We start from the raw sequence: 8,214 nt of genomic DNA, 5'->3' as shown, positions 1-8,214 counted from the left end.
CTTGACACTGACAGACATGCGAGTGTGTTTGTGTGTGTATGTGTGTGTGTTTGGAAGCCTGTATGGGCTGAGACAAGGAGTATGTGTGTGCACACTGTGAGGTTAATGGAACAGGATAGAGGAGAAGTGGATTATCGTGGAGACTACAATTTCTTGGTAACACTTGCCTGAGCTCAACTGCACTCCATGCGTGTATATGCTCGCATGCTATTTGCGTGTGTATTTGAGTATAGCCTACATGACCCCATCTTGTTACAGAAAAACAGCTAGATCAGTCACCCATCACTTGCTTAGAATTCACGGGTATCGTGAAAAGCACATCACATTTGGTCCCAAATTTTGCTGGGTGCTAGTCTTGGCCTTAAATTATGCAACATTCACTTCACCCAAGGATGTTCTGGTCATTTGGAGAACCAAAAACGTGTCAGGGTGAGGTTTTGGAGGGGGAATACGAGGGGGATATGGCGATGAGTTTAGCAGGATTGGCAAAAGCAGAGAAGGGCTGTTAAGCAGCACGTTTTGGGAGGGATAAAAAATGTGAGCTTTAGCCAGTGTAGTGCGGTGACATGGGACAGTGTTATTGACTGTGGCGGCGCGTGCTGACAGTGGATTGTCAGCCCCTGCAGTCATTTGCCAGACTGAGCAAATGCAGGGATCAGAGTTTTTGGAGCTTAGAAAACCAGAGAAACGATGAAGTAAGTGAGAACGAGAGGAATGGCATGGAAAAACCGAAAGCAAAGACTGGCAGCCATACAAATGCTCGAATATACACATAACACACACACAGAGACACAGAGTGTGCTGTGGACGCCCTGCTGAGTGTCTGACACTGATGCTGCCAGACTAATCAGGGTACAATCTCTCTCTCCTTCTCACTTGCTCATTAGTGTTAGAGAAGAAACCAGACAGTTGTGACGTTGTAATGACGTTGTGTCTTACTGTTGTACCAATGGTTAGTGCAAGAAGCTTGAGTTGTGGATATAATTTAGGCCATTTAATTTTTATGTTCCTCAAAACAGGTCACTCTGCTCACATGACATGGATAGCAGTTTTACTGTTTGTTAATTCTGACTATTTAATTAGATTAAGAGCGATCATTTAAGTTTGAAAGACATAAAACACGTTATGTCTCTAGAAATATCTTAAGGATTTAAAGCTTCACAAAAAAGTGCAGGCTTCACTGAACAGATCACTTGTTGCAGACTGAAGTCCTACTCGGAATAAATTGTCAATTAGTTTGCATCAGTTTGAGTGTTGAGTCCTTCATTAATTTCAGTCTAGTAATTTACTAACTGGAGTTGCATTATTTAAATTTAAAGACTTTCTTCACTAGTAATGACTTTACCATGTGAAGTTCGATATCAGTGAAGTTGATATCTAGCAACTGTGAAGGCCATATTGCATCATTTCCATACTCATCAAGCTATTCAGTGACCCTTTGTGCCCTGTATGGAAGCATCTGCACTCATTAGGTTTCTACACTGACTTATTCAGGATTTTCCTTTAACGTGTCAGGCAACGAAATATCCCTGTCAAGGGAAGTTGAAATTTTGAGGACTTCTTTTGTCAAGAATATTAAAAACTCTTTACATTTCTCAGGCGAGGTTTTAGTTCAATGAGTGGAACTGAGGCTTAACGAGGAATCGATATTACTGGAAAAAGCCCTGGACAATTCTTCAAAATAAAATATGAGAGAAAACCACTTTTGCATCCTTAACCAGTTTATGATATTTCAGCAATAACTCCCCAACAACACTGTGGGACATACATAGTTTATTAGCCTTTCCATTAATATATACAGTATATTTTATGTATTCTCTTTACAGCCCAGGCATGTCCTTTAGCCATGCAAGTTTTATTTTACTTGATTTGTTGTTCCTAAAGGGAGCAACAGCAGCACAAGAATACTGAAGCAGCTGCTACTGAAACAATAAACAGGCTCCTTGGTGTTGAACGGCACTAGGCAGTAGACTAGTGGTTTTAATAGCTGTCAAAAAGGCCTCTGAGAATTTTGAGCAGAAGTGGACTTAAAGATGATGGAGTGGATGTGTGTATAGAGACTTGGGAGGACTGTAATGCAATAGAACATTAGAAACAATTATCCTTGGGGTACATACAACTCTGCCCAATTGATTAAAGCAATGCCACATAAAATTTGGTTTCAAATGTGACACTTTATGAAACATACACAATCACAACCTAATTTATGCTCCATCAAAAGTCCTGCATTCATATCCTACTTTGGTGAAAGAATTGAAATTCCAGCAAACTATACTTCATATTTCAAAAGAAGAAGTATTTTCTTTTTCTTTCTTTTGGCTGCTCCGACTGATTGATTTTGGCACAGGTTTTATGCCCGATGCCCTTCCTGATGCAACCCTCTCATTTACTTGGGCTTGGGACTGACACTAAGACTGCACTGGCTTGTGCAACTTCAGTGGCTGAGTCTCACGGCCCCTGGTCTTCAAAGGCAGTCACCCATCCACGTACTAACCAGGCTCGTAGTGCAGTAAAAAGTATTTGCCCCTGATATGTAGTGGAGTTTGGATTGTTGATCATTTATTACCTTCTATGACTGCTGAACAGGCATCAAAGGAAAAGAACGTTTACCTTTACGAACATCAGGGAATCACTGGACCCTGATGATTTGATTGAACTGAAATCAGTGTTGAAGTAGGTAAGAAAGACACAGTGGAAGGTCAGAGGATTGTGTTTATCTTTATATGAGCACTCATGACTGGGCGCTCACTTGTTTCTGTTGAAACTTTGGAAACTTGGGTATTTTTTTTTTTCCTTCTTCACTTCCTCCTTTCTTTCCTTCCCTGCTTCCTTCCTCTATCTCTGAGTCTGGCAGTCATGCTAATGACCCTGCTGTCTGCCCTGCAGTTTCTCATAACACAATCAGCACAGAGCAGTAGTATGGGTATTTTTAAACTCTGTTGCAACCTCTCTCTTCCACATACACACACACACACCTCTGTTACTATTCAGTAGACTCGCGGGGAACCTGTGCTGAGGTCCAGATTGAAAATGTGATGTGTGCTAATGCATTCAGAACAGAGGTGAGGCCGGTCCTTTCCTTTTCTGTAAGCCAACAGTGGGAACACCAGCCCCAGTATAGTAAGCTAGAAAGGCGAGCACATTACAGTGGCTGAGTAATGAGAACCATGGAGCTCCAAGTTATTCAGACACACACGCGGGCTGGTCTGTGGGAGTGTGTGAAGCAGCGTAAGACTCCAGCAGAGTACTACCAGCGCTATGCTCTCCTGATGGTGATTCTGTGTGAAGTGCAGAGCTGTTCGACACAGACTCCAGCTGCTGCTGCCCTGTATTCAAATGGCACCACAAGACACCAGCACGCCGTCTCTTGGTTCTTATTAGACTCAGCCTCTCACTCTTTTTGTCTCTGTCTCTGTCTTTTTTCTGTTTTTTTTTTCTCAAAAGTCTCTCAACTCATCTACCCCCACGGCATCCCACTTTTACTTTACTTCCTTCTCTCTTTACTTCTCTCCTCTGCTTGTCATGTGTGCTGGTGTGCGCTTGTGACTGTTAGGCATCAATTTGTGGCACATCACAAGAGAAATAAAAAAGATGCCTATGTAGAGATCTTTATAAGTGTTTTACATTTATTTGCTGACCTCCTTCAAAGGGACACATGAGCATTTTACTGCTTTATGTAGGTGAAAGGTTTTTTTTTTTTAATTCTTTCATTTTATAGTGAAGCGACTTCTACTTGAAATCGTCTGAATGGGATCAGTCAGGCTGTGTGCATATTTTTATAAATGTACACTAGAGTAGATATGTTAAGTATAGTGGCACCTCTTGCCCTAATATATATATTTATATTGTATATATAATTTAATATATTCATTATCTATATATTTCAGTATGTGAATATACATGCCAGTAAGTGGGTGTTCTGTGACAGTCAACATTTTCAGAAAGTGTAAGAGAGGTGAGAAGAGACGGATTGCATCCTGCAGCTATCTGGGGGAGGGTGTGTGTTTGTATGCTTGATGGTTGTGGTTGCAGGGCCTGGAATGTGTAGGATGGACGGAAAAGGAATGAAAAGTGGATGGAAAGATGCTGATGCAGAACGATGTCTTTGATTGTAAAAGGGAGAACAATAAAAGGGGATTTTAAGGGATTAATGCAAAATGATTTTGGAATCTTTACAGTCTGTATGGAATCAAACACAGTATGCACACTGTAGACAGCGATACAAAAATATACACTTCTTACATGCACATTTATAATTCACCTTATCAGGGACACATTCCTATCCTCACAAAGTACGAGCAATGAGTCAGCTATATATAAAGGATGTACATGAAGGGTAAAGGGCTGAGAGGTGCACCTGTTCTGTCTAGAGGTCAGAAGGAACAACACTCATTATTTAAACATTAGCTATGTAAATAAGAATGTAAAGGTATATTATATGGTTACACACAGTACACAGAATAAAAATAAATAACAGATTCCTGCAACACTTTAGGACTCCCTGTCCTATTATTTTTGCCAAAACTAAAAGTAATTTAGAGGTAATTACATTCCTCAGAGTCCAAAGGGATGCCTTCATATTTCTTAATTTTGACTTAAGATCCAAATCCAAACATGTTTAATTTACAATGATAAGCTATAAACAAAAAAAGAGAGATGCTGAAATCCAGATAATATTGGTGAGAAAAAGATTTACGATGATTAGCCCTTTATCAAACTGGATACAGTTTTCTCCAATATCTGTTGCATAAATAGCTTCAAAACAATAGAATAATATGCTTCTTCTAAAAATCTTCACATTTGAAAGTCTCTTCAGTGTTAATAGTCAATGCATCCTACAGTAGACCCAGACTACATATGAAATATCCAGTGCCTACTACTGTTTCCCCTAAAATAAAAAAATAAAAACAGTGTACCAACTTAACTTGAACCATTACCTGAAAATAAAAACAGTCAGACCATTGTCCATCCTGTGGAGGGCAGTCTTCTGCACAGCAGCTTCTACACTGTCAAAACTCACAGAAGAAGAAGAAGAAGAAGAAGCAGCAGCAGCAGCAGCAGCAGCACTCAGAAGTTACACGTGAATGGTAACACGTGAATGGTAACACGTGGGTTACCTGCTCTCCACACCTGGTCTAAAGTAGATGTGAACCAGGGGTTCAGCTTGAAACAGATACGAGCATTTCTGAGAAATGTGCCAGTTACACCAGTTCCCTCCTTGACTGTCCAACACTGTGGAGACCAACACAGCAGATGTTTTTTGTGTTGATTAGCTGCATAACAAACTTAAGTAGAGAAAAACGCCATCGGCCTTAGCTGAAGCTGACAAACACCATGGTGATGTTCCCGTTTAAGGCTGATATAGAGTGGACGTCTAACACTGACTGAAGACATTCACCGATGAAGGCACCAAACCATGCAGTTTGGGTAAGTAGCCAGTTGTGGGTTCACACATGTCACATGTCCACGTTGTTTGCTTTCATCAGTGTGTGTATGTGATAGAAAATGACTGGGCCATGGAATCAAGTGTATGGTGATTTATTGTGCACACTGTTAATCCTTAACGTTACTGATAACACCTGCGTTTTCACACGCGACCAAAATGAAGTCAGTGCGACCTTAAAGTATATTTGGTAGCACGTAGGCGAGTGCAAATAAATTATTTTTTATCATCGTGAGACCAATTTTCTTTGGCTGCAGAGCGTTAGAGAAAGTGGCGCTGATGTGCGCCTCTGGGGAAATAAAAGGTGCGTCATTGTTTTCATCTGCGTCACTGCGTGCGTCACGTGATAGCGCGAAATCTGTGAAGAGCTAAAATGGAGAGTACACTGGAAGATTTTTTTTTTTTGTGCGAAATACTGACAGCTTCAGCAGTTGTGCTGGGTAGTGACATGGACTTCTCGTGGGGCTCAGCTTACATTAGATCTGTGTATGCATAGGGGCATACATGGGTAAATAACTTTGGCATGTATATAGTGAGAGTATTTGTGCTTGTTCTTCTTGGTTGTTGTGTATTTGCTGGCACTAGTGGGACTAAAACGGCTGTCCTGTTGGAAAATAATTTGATATCCTTGTTAGTCTCATTCCTGCTTTGCATTTGTGTGTGATCCCTGTATGGTCACCCATGATAAGGCTTATAATAATCTGCCCATATGATTTTGAAGATGTAAGTACTAAATAAAGGTTTAGGTGTCACTGACTGTGCCTGATATTGTGTCAAAGTAGTTGGTTTAATGAAAACCATCCACCACCTTCCCAAAAAGCAGAAGGCTTGAAATATCTGTTATTTCTGGGGTGAAAAACAAGACTGAGGCCTTACAGTCAGTCCTGTGTCCAACTCTGGTCCAGCACTATGTCAATTTTAAGAGACTGGCAGCACACCCAGTGAAGGATTCAGGACCCACCAGTACATGCTAATGGGGCCACATCCTGGACCTGCAGTTTCTCATCACACAGCCTATCTGCTCAGTGACTGTGTATTTTACTCTTGTGCAACCTTTCTCTCATCGTCTTCCTTGCTCTCCTGCCCTGTCTGTTTTAGTGTTCTTTCTCAGACTCACATGCATGTGGATGTTTGAGGACTAGCAAGTGCACCTATACTAACACACACACACACACACACACACACACACACACACACACACACACACACACACACACACACACACACACACACACACACACACACAGTGCAGCTCCTGGGTGTTTTGTGGGTTGGATTCACACCGATGCTTTCTCTGACTGCACTATTGTTATTTAAATGTGGGAAGGCGATCAGCAGCAAGCATTAATGGTATCCTCAGCACTGTGGATGCAGCTCAAGACACACACATCCACACACACAAAAGCTTACGTACATAGACATCCACACATGCACATGCAGACGCACACTTTAATGCAAGCCTGGTGGATGCACCTTGAGGGCCATATGAATAACAAATACCTCTGCCATCTGCAATACCACAGAGTATTTCCAACCATTTCTGCACATTAGTCAGCAGTCCTTTGACTTAGGCTCTCCACGCACCACTTGGTGTATTAGCAACGCTCTCCTCTGCTGCGATACACAGCATTTAGGGGTGCAGTGTGTAGAGAACTTTTTCAAAGATTAAACTTTGTTGCTGCTGATGTGACCTTGTCCTCTTGAGTTTGATGTAGTGGGAGGTGCTTGAATTGTTTGTTGTGGCACTGTTTTGTTCTGTCAAAGCCAATCAGAGCCTAGATGGAATACCTGTGGTGATGGTATTGTTTTAAACTGGTGAAGACCTCCCCCACCCTCCTGACTCTGCCAGACCAAATGGGATTAGACAGGCACCCCTGGCCATTAACACTTGATCCTTACCTGATTTCTTTCTCCCTAGAAAACTACAGCTGAAATAGCTAGACATGTAGCCTTTCAATTCCATGTGAAATGTGTAGTGTTTGTTTGTTTTCTTTAAGGATGGTTGTAATTTTTGGTCAGTAGGTGTTTCTGCATTATGACTAGCAGGTTGCTTAAGCCAACCATTGGCCTTTTGACTTTTAAGTTCATTAATACAGATTTTGGTCCCAGTCATGATAATATTGTAGAATCAATAGGTAGAAGTGCTTTCTTTACTGTGTTTACTGGTGTACAATGATGTAGTTTGGACTGAGTTCAAATACCCCACTCTTTAAATGATCATACATGTATTGCTTTCATATAGTTTGTCAACCTGAGTAGTCAACCTTTTTTTTTTTTAAGGTGTTGTCTTGCTCAATACTTTTCTTGGACACGGTTATTTAATAACCCAGCTAAAGGGCTGCATTCCAAAAACTGATTAAAGGTATGTTGAAGTGAATAAGAATAAATTGTTGGATTGACCTAAAAAAAAAAAACTTTTTTGGGTCTACTTAAGAATGTTTATACAACTTTTATTTTTATATTGGACTTTCTATTTGATTGTTGGGCAATAATCTGTTAAGTGTTAATTTTGGCAGCTATTTTAAAATTAGTCTTCATCTTCAGATGAAGTCACCTGTTAGTCGTTTTCATCCTTTGAGAGTTTTAGTCCAATTTTTGTCAACAAAAAGTCATTATGTTTTTGGTGAATATTAGTCCTTACTTTTAGTCAAAATGTAATTTTCTCTTTACTGAATCCCACAGGTGTAGAAGCCAGATAACTTTTTTTTAACAAATCTCCTCTGCTTGTAGCTTTGCTGTTAATGGTACCATCAAGTTTGAGAGATTCTATT

The 8,214-nt window shown here is 40.6% G+C and overlaps 1 long non-coding RNA gene across 1 annotated transcript in view; it reads left to right on the top strand.

The window, feature by feature from the left end:
• Nucleotides 1-5,213: 5,213 nt before the first annotated feature.
• Nucleotides 5,214-8,214, top strand: part of LOC113136761 (uncharacterized) — a 181,280-nt gene continuing 178,279 nt past the window's right edge. The window contains exon 1 of the long non-coding RNA XR_003296289.1: nt 5,214-5,427. This is a non-coding gene — a long non-coding RNA (uncharacterized LOC113136761). The remainder of the gene's footprint in view (nt 5,428-8,214) is intronic.

The sequence above is a fragment of the Mastacembelus armatus genome, chromosome 16 (assembly GCF_900324485.2).
Source record: "Mastacembelus armatus chromosome 16, fMasArm1.2, whole genome shotgun sequence".
NCBI lineage: Eukaryota > Metazoa > Chordata > Actinopteri > Synbranchiformes > Mastacembelidae > Mastacembelus > Mastacembelus armatus.
This window is presented reverse-complemented; position numbering and strand designations above follow the sequence as displayed.